Source organism: Mustela nigripes, chromosome 12, assembly GCF_022355385.1.
Source record: "Mustela nigripes isolate SB6536 chromosome 12, MUSNIG.SB6536, whole genome shotgun sequence".
In the NCBI taxonomy this organism is placed as follows: Eukaryota; Metazoa; Chordata; class Mammalia; order Carnivora; family Mustelidae; genus Mustela; species Mustela nigripes.
The window spans coordinates 112,073,607-112,091,839 of NC_081568.1; the positions used below are offsets into that span (position 1 = coordinate 112,073,607).

General features: G+C 37.3%; 1 long non-coding RNA gene across 4 annotated transcripts in view; it reads left to right on the forward strand.

The window, feature by feature from the left end:
- Positions 1 to 18,233, forward strand: part of LOC132028794 (uncharacterized) — a 322,140-nt gene that overhangs the window by 60,031 nt on the left and 243,876 nt on the right. The window contains exon 4 of one of the 4 annotated variants that reach the window (XR_009407557.1): positions 8,408 to 8,478. The exons of the other annotated variants lie outside the window; for them this stretch is intronic. This is a non-coding gene — a long non-coding RNA (uncharacterized LOC132028794). Of the gene's footprint in view, positions 1 to 8,407; positions 8,479 to 18,233 lie in introns of those variants that run through there. 4 annotated transcript variants of the gene reach the window in all.

Below are 18,233 nucleotides of genomic sequence, written 5' to 3' on the forward strand. Positions count from 1 at the left end.
ACAATAAAAAGAAAAGAAAGAAGGGAAAAAAAATTTTCTTCATGTGATAAGAACTCTCAGGATTTACTCTCTTAAAAACTTTCCCGAACATCATAAAGCAGTCTTAGCTATAGTCATCATGTTGTATGTTACATCCTTAGTCCTTATTTATCTCATAACTGGAAGTTTATACTTTTTGACCACCTTCCTCCAATTCCCCTTCTCTCTTCCTTCCAATTCTGGTAACCACGAATCTGATGTTTTTTCCTATGACTTTGGTGTTTTTTATTTTTGTTTTATACATTGGACATATGAGTGAAATCATACAGTATTTGTTTTTCTCTGTCAGACTTATTTAACATAGTGCCTTTAACATCACTTTTATGACTGAATAATATTCCATTATATATATAATATATATATTCCATTACATATTTTGATGTGTGTGTGTGTATCACAATTTTTCTATCCACTCTTTTCTTGGCTACTGTAAATAATGCTGCTGTGAACATAGAGGTGCGGGTATCTTTTCAAGTTAGTGTTTTTGTTTCCTTTGAACCTATTTCTGGAAGTGGAATTGTGAGATGATATGAGAGTTCTATTAATTTTTTGAAGACCCTCTATGCTCTTTTCCATAGTAGCTGTACCAATTTATAATCCAGCAGCATGTACAAAATTTCTCTTTTCTCCACATCCTTGCCAGCATTTCTCGTCTCTTGTCTTTTTGATGATGGCCATTCTAACAGGTATGAGGTGATACCTCATTGTGGTTTTAATTTGCATTTCACTAATGACTAGTTATATTGAACATCTTTTCATGTGCCTGTTGGCCTTTCATATATCTTTCTTGGAGAAATGTCTATTTAAGTCCATTCCCCATTTTTAAATTGGGTTATTTGATTCTTTTGTTTCTGAGTTATATGAGTTCTTTATATATTTGGGATATTAACTCCTTATTACATATACAGTTTGCAGATACTTTTTTCCCATTCCACAGGTTGTCTAAAATCTCCTTTTTTTTTTTTTTAACATATCATCCTTTATGTGGCCTAAGAGGGAATTAGTTAACATGATTTTTAATTTGTCTCAAGGCCCGTGGAAAGAAACTGGCTTTCTAGAATGTACATAGTTGAAGATTGTACAGAAATAAATATCTCCCCCTTGGAATTTAAATTGTATCTAGTAGTACTATTTTTATACCTCTTACTAGGAAATGAAATACCTCTAAATTTAGTGCTTTGGAATTTTATTTCCACTAAAAATTTCTTCAGATATGTGAGCACCATAGTAACAGCTTTGCAAGCTGATTCTTCATTACAGTTCCCTGATAAGAGCTTCACTCAAGACAGTTCCTTTGGGATGACTGAGACTAAAAATCAATTCTGATAACATTAGAACAACTTTAAAGATGGGGGGAAAAAACAATCAGAGAAAGCATGCATGCTGTGGATAAACAGAGCTTCCCTTAAAAAAAAATTTTTTTTTTGATTGAAAGCTAAAATGCATTTAAAAAAAAACTTTTCACTCCTCGCATTATTTTATATCTAAGGTAAGACTTTTAACCCCTTAGGGAAAAAAATGAGTCTTTTACCAGAGATAGGAAAAATTCAGCTGAATTTATTTATGTTGTAGGTACAGGTCTTTTGCATGCTTTAAAATGACAATGTATTCACAAAACCTCATAAGTAATAGGGGATGTGTAAAGGTGACTGCAATGAGTCTATTTTAATAAAAAGTTAATAATTCATTATTTTCAAGAAAATCATTGCATTTTAAAAAAACATGTAGTACACTAGACTGAGCTCAGATCATCTTAGAAGGAAGTCTGTCAAAATAAATCAGGCTGATAACTGATTAGCAGAACGTGTAGTCTGTCATTTTTAAATATGTGACCAATTTCTTCACATAAATCTTACCTTTAAAATCTTCAAGGGGAAAATTTATTTTGGACACATTGGCCATGAATATCAGTTGACATTTATACAGTGCACAGAATTTATACTGTGGGTTAGGATGTCGGCCATAATTTTAGGCTGATAGTTTGTAAAGGGAAGATTCCATTTTGTACTGTTTATAAAATGTGACTCTGCAATTCCATGCTCCAAGACTAACAAAGTCTATCCAAGTATAGTCAAGCGGTGAAGTTTAACTTATTGCATTCATTAAACTAGGCTTAGATTGTCCTAATTATATGTTATCAACAATTAAGAAATGGATCACATGCCATAGACCGGCTAAAACATTCTGTGTTCTTGGCTGGATGCCAGCGGAGGTGCCAAGTTCCATTCTACCTTGTCATCAGCTGCATCTCTTCTTTTGCAGTACTAGCAGCAGCTGTGCTAGACAAAATAATCTAATTTCTCACATGTACTTTTCCTTTAGGAAACAGCTCACACTGAATTGCATTTCTGGTGTGACTAGTGCTACACCTGAGTGAGTTTGTGCTGAAAACGTATTTTATGCAAATAAAATTTTTTAACCGATATAATCTTTCGTGACTTTCAAGTGCATTTGTCCTATCAAAATAATGGTCTTACTTTTCATGCTGAAATTATTACCAAATGGATTCTGTGGGCAGCAAAGTACTCTTTGCTCATTCGGCAATGATTTTCCTATACCTCAAATTACATAATTTTATAGGTGCTCTGTTTCAAAGGAAAACAATCTTTATTGATCCAGGCAGTCGGAGTTAATCATGGATCTCTGATCTCAAAACTCCTGGCAAAATCCTTTTATTCAGAACACCCGTGCTCTAGACGCTCAACACTTCACAGATCCTTGTGGGATGATGGGTTTTTCAAACAGTCTGATTGTTCAATCTAGTGTGGCTTCTGAAAGTGGAGATTCAGCAAGGCTTTCCCCTGAGCAGAGGCAGGCCCAGCCAATTTTATGAAGAGCTAAATTTGACCCAGCTTTTCCTTCAAATTGTCATCCTTGTTCCTGGTAACTTAGAAATGGATTTCAGAAGTTGTTCTTTCCATGTGTTTGATAGAAGACTCTGGAGAAGCAGGTGTGTATGGATGGCAGCAGGAGCAGCGGGCAGTGGGGCCAGGATGCCATGCTAGGTCAATATACCCTAACAGCCTGAGGTCCTTTGCTCCTTGAACAGATTCCATGAGTGACAATCATGGAAAGCTAGTTCTCGGTAGAAGAAACAACTTTTAAGTTCACCACAGAGCTTACGTGTGAGTTGACGTGTATTTTTGGGTTACCAAGTAAATTGGTTATTAGAAGCTTTACTTCAGGAGCGCCTGGGTGGCTTGGTCAGTTAAGCATCTGACTCTTGGTTTGGGCTCAGGTCATGATCCCTGGGCCTTGAGATGGAGCTCCACATTGGGCTCTACGCTCAGGGAGTATGCTTCTCTCCCTCTCCCTCTGCCCCCTCGCCCCCTTGCTTGTGCGTGTGTGTGCGACACGCTCTCTCCCTCTCTCTCTCTCTCTCAAATAAATAAATCAATATTGAAAAAAAAAGTTTTCCTTCATCCTACACAAATCAAGGTTTAGAGATCATTCTAGTCCTTAGAGAATATATCAAAGAGATTCAAAAGACTCAGGCAAGGTCTTTATTTTATGTACAACTTGTCCTGTGCCATTTTGTAATGGCATCTGCTGAGATAATTTCCTAGTGGGGAATTTAACTTTTCAAATTTTACTTTGCACTAGGAAATCTTTTATAAGTCACAGAAATATGCCAAGAAATTCTTTTGCCAAAACCACCTCCCAGAATAATAATTTCCTTTGATTTCACAAAAGACTTCCCTCTTTTTTTCCTTTAGTAGATCATCTATTTAGGGATTCAGGTGAGAGCTCTCAGGAGAGAATCTATTCTGTTCGATCTGTATAATATACTAGTTCTCTTTGCTCAAAAACCAACCAAATTGTCTTATTATCTTCTTGCATCTTCTCTCTCTCATCTCTCTGCTCTTGGTTTAGTACTGTGTACCGGGCCATAACAAAAGAAATGCAACTTTAAATAATCAGGTTTTTTCTGGCCATTGGGTAGAGCACAGTCTTGGTGAGATAACGTATTGGTAGTGGGTTTGCCTGTTTTGGTCACCATGACCTCACCAGCACCCAGAAGGGGTCTGGCCCAGAAGGTTCTTAGTAACAAATACTTGTTGACTGAGGCTCTCAATTGGCTGCTTTCTTTATATATAACCTGTCATCTATAGACGCATCTTTCACTCTTGTGAAAAAAAATTGTGATTTTTTTTTTCATTTTAGAGAGTTCCTTAAAGATATTCAGCCTTTTTTTTTTTTTTTTTTTGAGTGGCTGAATTTCCCTTTCTTCTTCAGACTTACTTTCCTCTTGGTCTTTTGTTAGAAACAACTTTTTCCTCCCTCCTGTACTTCTTTATCCTCTACTGCTTTTCTTACATCTTTTCTCTTTTGAAAGGGACTCTCTTGCTTTCGTTTGTCAGATTTTTTTCCTCCTTTTATTCTCTTTCATGTTACCACGTACGCTGGGCTAAGTTACTGGGACAGCTGGTCTCTGTGACCTCCTCCACATTGTGTGCTGACCACATCACCAACTGGCAGGGTGTGGCACCTTAAGGCCTTCCAGGAGTCTTGCTACCAAATGGAAATAATGGATCATTTTCGAGTTGTAATTTATGATCTCTGTGAGAGAATTCCAGTAATCTTAAGCATCTTAAGGCACATGTACTATATATATTACTTAAATGATTAGTAAAATTCTGAATCTTCAAATCAGTCTGTTTCACCTGGAAGCTGCGGGTGAATACACGATTCAGATAACTGTCATTGGTTAATAACAGCATCCGGAAGAAGCTCTTCCACTTGGAAGTATATGCTTCTACCAGGAAGCTATTCTTAATAGAAGACTTTCTTTTCTTTTCTTTTAAAAACTGAAAAGAATTTTCTTATTATATTCTTAAGCTCTTCCACTTGGAAGTATATGCTTCTACCAGGAAGCTATTCTTAATAGAAGACTTTCTTTTCTTTTCTTTTAAAAACTGAAAAGAATTTTCTTATTATATTCTTACTGTCTTTTGACTCATATAGCTACCGAACTAAGCCAAATCCTATTCTCCCACTGGCTTACTCCTCAACTACATATATACACAAGTATATACATATGCTCACTCTGTATTGGGAAAAAGTGTTTTTTTCTGGTTTTTGTTTGTTTGTCTTTGGCTTATTTGTATCGTTAGGAGGGTATCTATTTTTCCCTATTGTGGGAGTAGGGGTTAGTTTGGTTTTTCTTCTGAATGTGTGGGACTAGAACCAGAGTACAGTTGATCAGTGCTGAGAAACACTTCTCTGTTTTTGTTTTGATTTGAGAGCCCAGTGGGCTGTTTTTGCCACTTCCATTCTTCTCCGGTTCATCACAACCTTCTTTCCAGCCGCTGTGCAATAAAAACATGTGTGTATAGTTACTGGTACTTCCATGGGGAGAAGGCTGACTGCTTAGGGGAATGCACAGGACAAAGAGAGGTCCTTTACACTCCGTAGCCTGCAGGACAAATCACTTGAAATCCTCTTAGATTTTAGAGGGGAATATCCTGAGCTATTCTGAAATCTCAAAAGGACTAACAAAGTTCATTCCATTTGTCATTGAAATGTGACAGTGATATAGAACAAAACCTTTCCGCAGTGGGGGCTGGCTGCACCGAATTCCTTTTGCAACAAGGAAATTAGGTCAGAAGAAATTTAGGTCAACACCTTACAGAAATGCCCCCATGCCTGAAAGAAGCCAGGAGAACTTAAAATGTTACAAACAGAAAGGTTATTGTTTTTATATTTAATTTGAAAAATGGTACCTTCCAAATCTTAGTGTGATATAAACTCAGTTATGATTCAGCAAAGAAAATTACCTCTTGCATCACTAGCGCTGATCCTGATAAATCAAGGGGCAATCCCGAGGCACTTCTAACTAAACCCAGCCCAGTCGACCCAGTTTAATCATGCAATTCAAGAAATATTTATCAAGTGTTCATTACGGTCAACGAACCTATTAGGTAATTTAAAGGTTATAAAGATTAATAAGCACCCTCCTCCCACCAACTCCATCTTTGCCCTTAAGAAGCTTATAGGCTAAAGAGGAGTAGAAGGTTAGGGGTACATGAGAGTGCAATATAACCTATAATTCACTGATTCTCTCGTCATACGGTAAATGAGCTCTTCTGTGCCAAAACCCTTGAAAAATGACATACAAGAGTTAAAGCAAATTGATCCTGGATGAATAAGAGGAAGAGATTGGGTCAGTTTGGGGTGGGCAGGAAGGAATAATTTCTTGAGAAAAGGGCAGTTTAAGTGAACTTTAAGTGGGTCTGATTTCAACAGATGGTGATCTGTGAGAGATGCCTGAGCCGGAGCAGCACACAGGGTTCTGGGGGCATGGGCAAGGAGAGGCAGTTTAGGACGAGAGAACAGTATGTGCAAACACAAATAGGTAGAAAAGAAATGTGCTGTGTCTGAGTGACAACTCATGATCCATTTTCACAACACTGAGCACAGAAAACTGAAATTGAAGTTGTTAGCAATGTAAATCACAATCTTATTTAGATGTACCTGGAATGCCAGACTGGGGAGTCTTAGGCTTTAGAGTATTCAGAGTCTTAGAGTATTCAGAGGGCGAACCATTCTCTGTGCCGGGATTCTGGTGACTTTGATGGCTCTTCTGACCAATTGCATGGCTGTTTGAATAAAGTCGAGCAATGTTACACCATAAATCTTGACCCATCTACATGTTCTTCACGTCCCTAGATATAAGGTTACTTGATCAACATTTTATACTATAAATGTAGAGCATATATTTTAAAAAAGAAACAAGGAGGACTTTACTAAATCTCCTTTTAAAAAGTATCTTAACTGAAGTCTAATTTGGTATTTGGCCAGTTTAAACGAACACACACAAAAAAAATGAATGAGAATTATAAAAAATGAGCATGTTTTTAAATTTTCATTGGTTATGTGGCCACCTTCTCACTACATACATCAGTTAGCAAAGTCTGCTTTCAGCAGTGGAAACTTCATTATCACATCTAATTCTGGTTTGGTAGCACATTAAAGTTTCAAACAGTTAATGACTCTGGTTTTCTTTCTGTTCAGCTTTACCTTTCATAAAAGTACCGGCAGGAGGAAAGAAATGACAGTAAGACTGAATTATGAACTTTAAAAAGTTGAGAACAAGTACCTACTTGTACTGTGAAAGCTGCTCTCTCTGTTCTTGATTAACTGTCTGCAATAGGTCAGTGGTGAGAACTGTGTGCCGTGGCGATGATTGTTGTAGCAGACGGGCAGGTGGGGGAACCAAAGAGAGCAATTTCTTTTAGGCTTCTCTTTAATACAAGGATTATACAAACTCTGCTTTAATAAAATGGCTTATTTCCTAGACTTGCTTCCAATATCATCTGTAGATCGTAATTAGCTTTGTGTGTCTGTTTTTACTGGGGCAGGGGAAGGGAGAGGGAGAGGTTGTAGGTAAGTGTGTCTGTGAAGATGTGTGTGTGTGTGTATTTATAAATATGTTTGTGTGTTTCATTATATATATATGAGATTTATCTATATGCACAGTGTCATCTATATTACACACACGTATATACATACACACCCACACAGGGGTTTAGATATTGATCTCCTATTGTATTTTCTCCATTGAGGTAAGTACTAAGATCCCTCTGTTTTAGATGAATTTTTTTTTAAAGAATTTATTTATTTATTCGACAGAGAGAGATCACAAGTAGGCAGAGAGGCAGGCAGAGAGAGAGAGGAGGAAGCAGGCTCCCCGCTGAGCAGAGAGCCCGATGCGGGACTCGATCCCAGGACCCTGAGATCATGACCTGAGCCGAAGGCAGCGGCTTAACCCACTGAGCCACCCAGGCGCCCTGTTTTAGATGAATTTGAAGTCAGAGAAGTTAAAAAGTTAAATTTTAAAAGAAGTTGAATTTTAAGTTAGGTGATTTGCCCAAAGCAAAAAAACTGGGAAGTAGTGGAATTTCAACATGGGCCTGACTGAACTCCATAGTCCAGAACACACATTTACTCCTCTTTTTCTTTTCTCCCCTTACTCCTTGCCTCCTCCTCATTCTTCCCTTTCTAGTTTTACTGAAGAATCAAATGAGTCACAAACAAAATATAATAAAGTAAGTAAAAGTAACTTAAATCCATTAAAAAATATATCACATAGCCAAAGGGAAGACCAGGGTAAGAAAGAAAACACAGTGAGACTAGATGTGAATTTAATGACAATGATGACTGATTTCCTGGTTGCCAAGCTGAAGAAAGAAACTAGAACACCCATTCATCTCATAGACCGGTTACTCAGAAGTGATGAAAACAATGTCACCATTTATACAGCTTATTTTTTATGATGGTCTTTGGTTATGGTATTTGGTACAAGCCTCTGATGATCTGGCTCAGTTTTTTACTTTATCCTTCTTTATCCTTCTAATCTCATTAATAGGTTCGTGCATGGTGCCCATACAGATATCTTGGCACAGAGAAACAAAATATTGAGGAATGGGTCCATACCTCAGACCTAGTGTTCATGCTTCCTAGAGAGACAAGCAGTCATCTCTAAGAATTGACCATCGAGTCAGGGGCCTGATCTAGGACACTGTGTTGAGAATCTTTGTATCATAGGTATGCCACCGGGCACGTATGTGTGTGGGTGCCTCTGCCTGTGTGGGTCTCACAACACTCTTTTTTTTGTCTTTTCTCTCTCTTTCTGTCATTAATTATTACTGTTCTCACTGTAGCTCATGAGAAAGCTTTTCAACATACCTGCCGTTATTTCATGATTCTATACAGTTTTTCTCTAGACCTTTGCATATTCGGGGAATGGAGTGTTTGTATCGGGAATGAGCAAATCACAAATGAATGCCGTTTTGTGGTTTCGTTACATGGGATGACTCACAGAGATGAGTGTTTTCAAGAAAACTTTGCAGACTGAAGATCTGCTATACGGAGTAGAAAACTAAGGTAAGACCTTCAGCCTAATCCCAGCTGCAAATGTTCTTAGGCTTGCTTTTAGTCTGTAAAGAGAACAGTGGACTTTAGGTTAATTTTGTTTGATGATTGCAATACATTTCCAAGGGACTATGATAGATAATTTTCTCTCTTGTCTGCCTTCATATACATATTCTATAGGGAATAATAATTATAGAAAAATTGCATTCCCTATTTATTAAGTCCAATTTAATAAAAACTTGCTGTCTAGAAAAATGAATTTTACTGGACTGATTTGTTTTTACAGAAATCATGTCAGTCCAATAGAACTGAAAGAGAGATCAAAATATTCTTAACACCCATTCTAAATCTAACATTCTTCAGTAAATCAGAGAATCAGGCTCCATAAAAACCACTAAGCAAACTAGGTCACAGATAACAAGGTAGCAATTAAAATGACTATATCAATAATTTGGTTATATTATTTCCTAATATTTCGCTCTGTAGGATATTTTATATAGGTCCCCCTTTTAATACTCTGTTTTAAAGAGAAAACTATTTTTTAACATAAAAAACTATTTATAGAATCATTTAAAATATGATGAATGGAAAAAGAGCATCATTAAGAAAGAGGTGGGGAAAATTACCAGCAAACTCTCATTTAGAAATCTCTTCAACTAAATTATAGTTGATGTGGTAAATAACAAATTTAATATGTTACCTTACGAATATCATTTGGAACATTCTAGTTTCCCTTATCTCTGTTCTAGGAAATATGCTTCCTCCAAGAGATGATTTCCTGCTGCATTTTGCATCAATGCTTTTTCCACTGTGTCTTCCTTTCGTAAGCCTAGATTAACCTATTAATTTAAAAAGCCGTATCTTTCATGGTGTGCTTGGAAACCAAATCTGAGTAACCAGACACTTGCACAAGTGATTTTATCGAGTGTGTTCTGTTTATTTAACCACCCCACTTGCTCCTTATTATTAAATTCTTATGCCCTACCCCAAGACAACACCATGTACTTTGTATTGTCCTACCATACGTTAAAATGGGTTGTTTATAACTTTTCCATTTCTTTTGATCTTTTGGAGCCACGTCCCCTGAACTTCATGGGCATCTGTTTGACTACAGGATGGAAGTCAACAGGCGAGAGGGTTTCAAAAGCATGAAAGAGCTGAGTAAGATTTCACTGATTCAGCATTTGTCGTCCTTGTACTAGGGTTCACTGGCATGTTTTTTCTAAAAGGAAGGTATTAGGGAAAGTTTATCCTGTCAGATTCCATGCTGCATGTGGGAGCATACAGATTTGGCCCTTGTTCTTGGGGAGTTCACTTTCTTTTGGGAACGAAAAGAGATACCTGGATCGCTAGGATCTGAGGGAAGTGAGGTGACAGTGGTAGGCACAGTGTGCAGTCAGCAGAGAGAAGAAACGCCCCACCTGGCCAGGAGTTGAGCATGGTGGCGGGTGGGGTAGTCAGGGACAGCTTTCTGGATGAGACCATGCCTGGGTCTTAGAGGCCGATTGGCAGTTAGCCAGGTTAAAGGAAGGAGGGAGTTATGTGGGGGAAGGAAGGGCATCCTCCCTGGAGCGGTGAGGTCAAGATAAAAGGTAAAGAAAGTTTACCTTCTTTAAGGAAGTAGAAGTCCTTTCTTCTTCTATTACTTAGTAAAGTTGTTTTATTTGAGAAAGAATCCAATGAATAGTGAATAATTTAGGAGTATCATGTTAGCTTCTCTTGCCTTTCTTTGTTTTTGTCTTTTCCATTGAAAAAGAAAGGATGGGGGGTGCCTGGGTGGCTCAGTGGGTTAAGCCGCTGCCTTCAGCTCAGGTCATGATCTCAGGGTCCTGGGATCGAGTCCCGCATCGGGCTCTCTGCTCGGCAGGGAGCCTGCTTCCTCCTCTCTCTCTGCATGCCTCTCTACCTACTTGTAATCTCTCTCAGTCAAATAAATAAATAAAATCTTTAAAAAAAAAAAAAAAAGGATGGGATAGTGTATCATCAAAATTTCTTCAGATTATGATATATATATATGCATATATATATCATATACATATGTACATATATATATCATATATACATAAAATGGAATATTATTAAGTCATAAAAAGAGGAAATCCTGCCATTTGCAATCCTTAACATGGATGAACCTTAAAGGCATTATGCTAAGTGAAGTAAGTCAGAGAAAGAAAGACAAATACCTTATGATCTCACTTATATGTGGAATCTAAAAAACAAAAATAAAAAAACCCCCACCAAACTCATAGAAAAAGAGATCAGATTTGTGGTTGTTGTTAGAGGCGGGGTGGGGGGAGAGGAAGTTGAAAGAAGGTGGTCAAAAGGTACAAACTCCACTTAAAAACATAAATAAGCACTAGGCATGGTGACTATAGCTAACACTGCTGTAGGATGTACAGAAAAGTTGTTAAGGGAGTAAATCCTAAGAGTTATCATCACAAGGAATTTTTTTTTCTTTTCTTTTTATTGTATTTGTATGAAATGATGGACATTAGCTGAATGTATTGTGGCAATCATTTCATGATACATGTAAATCAAACCTTAGACTTACACAGTGGTGTAGATCAATTATTTCTCAATAAAACTGGAAAAAAGCTTAAACGTATAAAAAACTTCTTCAGGTCTCTTATGCTATGTGATTTATATATTTAATTAAGATAAGGGAACAAACCCTTACAATGTTTGCTATTAATAAATGGATATTATCTTTGGGAAAAGAATAAAACTGCATTTCTTTTTAGATACAATTTATAAATCAGAATATTAGACTAGTACAGATTTTTCCCTTCATAGAATCTGATTAAAATCCGTTTCACTGCACAGAGATTTGTTTTCACAGCAATTGTCCACAAAGGCATTTTTCTGCATACCAGGCAAATGTTGTGGCCCTATCATATTCAGAATTTGAGATTCTTTTTAAAAATGACAGTAGAAGGGGTGCCTGGGTGGCTCAGTGGGTAAAGCGTCTGCCTCCAGCTCAGGTCATGATCTCAGGGTCCTGGGATTGAGCCCCGCATGGGGCTATCTTCTCAGTGGGGAACTTGCTTCCACCTCTCTCTTTGCCTGCCTCTCTTCCTACTTGTGATCTCTCTCTGGCTGTCAAATAAATAAATAAAATCTTTAAAAAAAAAAAGTGAGAGTAGAAGATTCTGTCACTACTAACAAATGATAAATTTCTATTGAGAAAACTTCACACATTTGGGGTGCTGTTATTTATGCTATTTTTAAGCTGTGGGGGAAATTGAAGAATTTTTACCATATATTTTTGTCCAAGGTATAGAGTTGTAATTTTTGTACTATAGGTAGGACTGTGATTAACAGTAACCAACTGAGAGGAACGCCCAAAGTTCCAGGGCTTGTGTGTTGTTAGTTCCATGTTGTCACCCATGCCTTAGGATCCTTCTGCTCTGCTGTTGTAACAGAGGATGTTCTATACAAACATGACCACGTTAGGCAGAAAGAATATGTGAAGGGAAAGGAAAAATGTGTGTACTAACCCAAGCAGCCCCACCCAGTAGCATTTGCTTACCTTTTATTGGCAGAACTTAGTCATATGGCCACCTACCTGTGATGGAGACTGGGAAATAGAGCTTTTTAGGTGATCACTGTTGGAACCCCCAACTAAATTGGTTTGTTAGTAAGGAATAAAGAGTAAATGTAATTGAGTAAGTAACTAGTCATGTCAGCTACAAGTCTCAAAGTAAATTAAAAAAAAAAACACACACACACAAAAAAACCAACAAATTTGCCTCAGAGTTTCAAAATAAAACAATTAGAAGTCTAAGCCAACAAAAAGAATAGAATATCTAAGAGGGAAGATAGGCTATTGCTTAACTATACTATGTTGTGATGATCTCTTCATATTTCTTGCTGAATTCGTTTGAGTACCATGAAGTAGAGAAACAAAACCTGGAGGAGCAGTTAGGAGAAAGGGATTCTACTCTAAAATCTGCTACTCTATTTCTTTCAGTAAATTTGTCTTTCAGAGTTCCAGACTAGATTAGTAAGTATGGACTTTTTCTTACAACACCCTGAAACACTTTGTTCAAACGATGGCCCCTGTAAAGAGCTAAGAGCAGCACTGTTTGAACTGAAGAATATATGGTGGTGGTAGATCAGAAATCCCACTTGATTTTCTTCCTCAAGCCTCCTTGGGAAGAGATGGCTCCTGAGCCTCTTCCTATGATTCCATATGTCGTTTGTAAAGCAGGGAACCACACCTCAGTTGCCCTGAGAAGCCATGTAGCACCACTCGGATACATCATACATATAGGCTCTGTTGTAACTGAACATAAAATGTACTTTTAAAACATTGTCTTTTTGTGTTTTTAACAGATGAATTAAATTTCCCTGTTTCATCTATTTATTTCTATCAGTCTTGGTTTTGTAAAACTTCCTAGTACATTCTTTTCAATATGTGGAAATGGTGTGAAGCTCCTAGGAATTTCTCAGAAGTTTGCAATTTGAATTTTTGCATTTTTTCCCTAGTTTGTTTGGCCTCCTACATGGATTTTTAGTCTTTTTTTTTCCCCATCTGCCCAATACTTAATTCACATTTACAACATCACACATGGGGGGAGTAGTAATATTTTTGCTTTAAAGGTCACCATAACAGGAGGTCAGTGAAAAACCAAACATGGCTTTAAAAACATGTGAACAGAAAGACACCCACAAGACTGGGCATGTGGATTGAGTGCTAGATGGGTGGTCAACCCAGCTCAGACAAGCCAGCAATAGTCCAACCACATAACAGACCAGGAAACTCCAAAGTTGCTAACTAAGAAGCTGGTTTTATGTTATTTAATTTTTTTTCCCAAGAATTCTATTTCCAGTCACTACTATCAAGGGGTAGAAAATATGCTGATTTCTTGTGTTACTGCATATTGGCCTTTTATATAAGGTGATTTTATGAAGATATAAAATGCATTTACATTTTGGAATTTTATGAACAGAAAGCAATACTGAACATTTTCCTAGTATACCACTTGAAGTCATCATAAATATTCACTAATTTTTGCATAATATATATTTAGAAATTTAAACTTTTAATGAACTAGTGGTTAGTATAGTTTTATTAATTCAGTCTTTAATATTCTGAGTTGACTCTTAGACTTATAAAATCTTACCATTTTAAATTTGTTGAATCAGGAGCTAATGGAATATTTCCTTTTGGGGAGGGAATCACAAGTTTTAGAGTTAATCATACTTAAAACTTCCCAAAATTGATTTGGAAATTGGAATTTATAAAGTTTCTGAATTACTAAACTTTTTGCATCAATTGACATAAGAAAATGTTGTGACAGTTGGCTTTTCATCATTAAATAAAAACCCAAGCATGCTTGTTTAGTTATTAGAACCCATTATTTAAGCTGTTTGGCATTCACATCAAATTGATTTATTTTGGTCATTCACCCTTAAGATGGAGTTAGAGACAATGCTTTTTTCACATGCAGAAAGTCAGAGTATGGGATAAAAAGAATGTCTGTTACTTTTTCTTTTTAAATTATAATAGAATATCTCTGGCTTAGATCTTTTTTTTTTTCTTATTTCCAGACACATATATAGTAACTCCTTGACATATGTGATGGAATTATTATTAGAGAAACATGAGCAATCCAAAAGTGCATTTATCAAAAATAATTTTCCCATAAGAAATCATGGCAAAAGACTTCATGATACAATTTTCAAAGTTGTGTAGCTGCCTATTAATTTTCTATATGTGGCATACCGACCCCAAACACCAGGGACTGCATTCCTTCACATCTGGGTATGCCCAAAAGAGAAAATTCTTTTCCACCCCTTCTCCTGCCCTTACCTTATTATGCCCTGCAGAGTACCGGCCCATAAACATAGCCATAGGAAAAGATTTCCCGGACTTTTTTTTTTTTTTTTTTTGGTCTCCTACCAAACTTCCCAGGAAGCAAGACAACTAGGATGCAGTTTTTCTGCTGTGATTCAAGGCTAAATAAAAAATGATTGAAATTCCAAAAGCAGGTTTTGCAGTGTGGATATTTCAAGCACAGTGCAAACTCCATCAGCCAGGTATGTTACTACCAAACTACCAAATGGGAAGTCTTGAGTTAGCATCAGGTTTACAGTGCACTGGCTGGTTTACTACTTGCAGTGAGGGCATGTAGTTTAGACTGAAATTATGGCTGGGTAGCAGGATAAACTATGTAACTAAAGAAACCAAGAAGTATGATCTACTGGATTTTTTAGCGGCTGTCCCAGCTTGCCCCAAACTGGTCCTGATGTCTTCCCTCCCAAGCAGGCTCATTTCTCAAGATTCCCTATCTCACCTGAACCTATATGATAACCCCTCAACTCCTTCTGCTGTGTCCTTTACACTTGGGCCAGAATGACTTTTCTACAAACCTTATCTGATCCAGCCACTCACCTGGCAAAATTTCTGAATTGACTTCTCATGACCTTCAGGGTAAAAATCTAAATCTGGTTTAAGAGGCTGTTGACCATCAAGGCCTGCCTGCTTGTCCAGCTTCATTTCTCTCTATACCTTCATGCACGCTCCATACTGCAGCTACATCAAAAGCCTGAAGTTTTCTATAAACACCACCAGGCTCATGTTTTCAGGCTCTAATATCCGTGTTTCCTGCCGCGTGGATTTCCCTTCCCCATTGTGGGGCCTTGGCATAACTCTTACCCATCCTTCAAAACTTACTTAAGTTTGACCTCTTCTGGGATGCCTCCTGGGGAGTCATCCTTGGAGCATCCCCTCATATCTGTAGCATCTTCCAACATAGCACCTACCTCAGATATTTGTCATTGTCTGTGAATTCATTGGAGCTCCCTGAAGGTAATATGCGTTCTTTGTATATTAATATTTACAATGTGTATTGTAGAATCTACTCTCAGTAGAAGCTCACTAAGAGTTTGTTGAAGGAGTGAATGGTCAGAAACTATACAGTTAGGCTTAAGTCTCTCAGTAAGTTTGGAATGGGTTGTTCAGTAGTTTGTTTCTTGGGAGACGTCAAGCCAAGATCACAATTTGTATCCAGATGGACTATATTTCTTGTGGTGCATGTGAACTGTAAAAACTAAGGAGGATGTATCTGAGCCAACCTAAGTTGATCTCTCAGATAAACAGGTCTTAAGAAGATTCAATTTAATGATAGTGGTAGTGGTGAAGATGGGGTACCATTAGTAGCAATGATGGATGTTAAAAACGAAGATGTGATTGTGGTGTTATAGAAGAACTAATTAAAATATTTCCTGTTCAGTCATATTCAGGAATAATAAAAATTATGGAGGAAGTGCCAAGGCTTTAGTCTTTGTTCTTTAAAAAAAATAATCAAGTGAGAAAAGAAAGATACCAAGTAACTGGGCGGGGTCGTATTTGGTTAATGATTCTTCCTGACATTTATACATTTGTATAAATTGTGTGAATTTCCAATAAGGAGAAAGCATTCATTGTTATTGTTTATCTAATCTTTTTATTACAGGTTCTCTAAGCATGAGTATGCCTTTAGGGAAAGATAGAGGAGCATGGAAACCACATGAAAAAACAGATGGAATCTGAAGTGTTGACAAAGTTCAAATGAACATCATACCCCGCTGCAGGGATTTCTTGTTTGATTTCTCAGTCGTGTTAGCTAATTGTTTCTTCCAACACCCAAGTCCTTATAGGACTTAACCCTCTGAACCTCTGAGGACTCCTCATTTTCTACCTCATAAATCCTGGGCCTGATTCACAGAGGCAACTCAGCCGACTCTCTTCCAATCTGCCTCATCTGTATTTTCTTCTGAATCAATTATTACAGCCTTTAGCAACTTACCATTTGAGTCCCAAGAAATGACCCCTCATCGTGGTCAATAAATATTATCCTACAACCGAAACAAATTCAACTTTGGTTCAGTTATTTCATTTTCTCGTTGACTCTAATTTCTAGTCACCCTACCAGGTGCTTAATAGTTTAGAGGTAGAGAGGAGCATCTGAGTAAATATTTGTAGGCCAATACCATATGTGTCACTACAGACGTATGGCTAAGAAATGGAATTGATATGAATAAGGATGTGATGAGTTCAGGAAAAAAGGGGTGGACTCACAGAAGTGAATGTCTTAGCAAGGATTCAAAGAATAAGTTTTGCAGGCAAATGAGATGGCGAAGGCATTCTAGGCATGGTTAAAAGCTCAGAGGCATGAAACAATGTGGTAGAATTTGAGGCACTGGAGCATAAGGTTAACAAAAGAGGAGAATTTAAAAAGGAGAATGAAGAAGTAGCTAGGAGGCAGATCATAAAGATTGTCCCAGATTAAGTTACTTGAATTTAACATTGAAACTTACTAGAACCTAGTAGAGCATTCAATGTAGGTGTGTGCCATGATCATATTAGATTTATTTTAGAAATCACTGTAGATGGGCATGAGGACATGAGTCTAGAGGCAGGAAGCCTGGTGGCGCTCAAGCGACCTGACAAAGGCCTTCATTAGTGCCATTGCTGGTGTTTTTTTGTCTATGTGTTTGCCTTTCTTCTTAGCTGTGAACTGCTCAGTAACAAGGATGTGGTCTTCTTCAGCTTTGTTTCTCCAGTGCCTACTATCATACCTGACATGCAGTAAATTAGTATGGCAGAAAAAAAAAATAACAAAATTTCTAAAAGTATTGTCCTAATTATTCCATTGGAATTGGCGAGTATCTTATTGTATGAATAGAATTTATTGTGAAGATAAACTTTTTGTGTTAGAATTGCTGCGGTGATTTCATTGTGAGTTTTAATCATGACATTAAGAGGATATTTTGTATATCTTTGACAATTTACCCTAACATCAGCCTTTAGAATAATAATGATCCAATATTTCTCTCTGAGCCAAACATGCACTTGAGGCTTCTTTCCCTCTGCAGTGGCAATAAATTGATACAAATTAATAAATATTTTTCATTCCATTCCTGTTGGGTAAAATAACAGTGCACAACAAGTTTGTTTGAATAACTAGAACATGTTAAGTTCAAACCTTCCTAGGATTAACTCTTTTTCCAAACTCTGGTTGAAATTTTAGGTGCGTTCCATAGCTTTTGCGTTCACTTTTATATGATAAAAGAAGTAGTCTTGTTACATGTAGTCATAGTAACAATCCCATTTCAGGAAAGTAAACCTCTAATTTCATGTAAAGTTAAAAACTTCCCCATTTGGGGACTGCTGCAGATGAGGAGATATCCTGGCATCTCCCTAACGACCAGCCCTGAAATTTCACCTTTCCTTGTTGGGTGTGTGGGGAGAGGAGAGGCATGGGCCAGGTATGCTGGCATTCTGTGTTGGCTTGTGGTGGGGGAGCACTCCAGGCTGTGAGTTCCTCAGAGGT